Here is a 1,428-nt window from a genome sequence, read left to right on the forward strand (position 1 = left end):
AACATAGTTGTAGTAAGTGCGGTTCAAAACAACAGAACGCGCAGGGCTCCCGACAATGGGTCGGCCAACAATGCCGACCAATCTAGAGTTAGGGGAGCCAATTAAAATGGATTCAATGCGATGGATCGGCGGGATCTCGTGACCTTTGGGTGGACGGAGCGACTGAATCACGACTTGCTAGACTGCAACGATGCGAGTGTGGCCCGTGAACGGGGTTATATGTCACGGCTGCATGCTCTGTGGTGCGAGAAACACCCGGAGCTATCGCACTTTTCGCAACAACGTCTGCGAAACCATGCTGAACTACTCCGTAAAAGGGGCTATATAAGCGGAATGCCTACTCTACCACAGCTAGAACAAGTCAGCAACAAAGAAAGAGAGGCGACACTAAGACCAACCGCGGGCAGGCATCCAATAGATGAAGAGCGATGCTTTACGACCCGGAGAAACATCAACACCAAGGTTTCTCTCAAGCCTAAAGATCTGGCTGAAATGGATGACGAGCTTCGTGGACATTTTTCCGGTGAATCCGACCTCTGGGCTATCAATTATTGTGTGTATAAAGCATCGAGAGCTTTGGCCGATGCGAACCGTAAAACAAAACCAACGGCTGATCATAAGACCAAAAGACGAATGCATCAACTTGCTCGGTTCGAAAGTTCGCGTGCGAACTCCGGACCCGTTATCACACACTTAATAAGTCAAAGCTGCTGACCATCAGGCAGCATATTGTTGAGAGAATACAGATACTATCTGACGCTAAGAGAAGTCTAGAGCGGAGGGAGAGATGGGTCAGAGAAAATCAACAGTTTCTCTCTGACTCATCTCGACTCTTTCAAGACCCTCCAGTTACTGTCGAACACCCACCCAAACCTGAAGAGGTCGAAGTATTTTGGAGAGAAGTCTACGAAGTTCAGCACAGACTGGACGAAGACTCAGAAAATATAAATAGCTTCAAGGAGTTATGTGTTGTTCACAGCTATCCTAAATAATAGGATTGTTCGGGCAATTGAACCTGTGTGGCAAGAAATGTATGAACAACGAGGCTCAAAGAAAGGCGTAGCCGGATGTCGGGAGAACCTGCTCATCGATAGATGTGTCTGCAAAGATGCAGCATTCTACCAGCGTGACCTATCGATAGCCTGGATTGATTATCGGAAAGCTTTCGATTCTACATCTCATAGACTTATCATCTGTCTTTTGGAAATCTTAAAGGTTCATCCGCAAATAGTTGGGTGCATGGAGAGATTGATGCCGCTTTGGAAAACCAAATTTACTATCTCATCTGGCAAAAATCGTGTGACAAGAAGGTCACGTTTCAGAAATGGTGTCTTTCAGGGCGATACCATGAGCCCACTCCTCTTTTGCCTTACATTATTGCCACTATCTCTAGCACTACGCCATTCCGACGGGTACTTGTGCGGCAAA

The sequence above is a fragment of the Belonocnema kinseyi genome, chromosome 1, assembly GCF_010883055.1.
Source record: "Belonocnema kinseyi isolate 2016_QV_RU_SX_M_011 chromosome 1, B_treatae_v1, whole genome shotgun sequence".
NCBI classification, from domain to species: Eukaryota; Metazoa; Arthropoda; class Insecta; order Hymenoptera; family Cynipidae; genus Belonocnema; species Belonocnema kinseyi.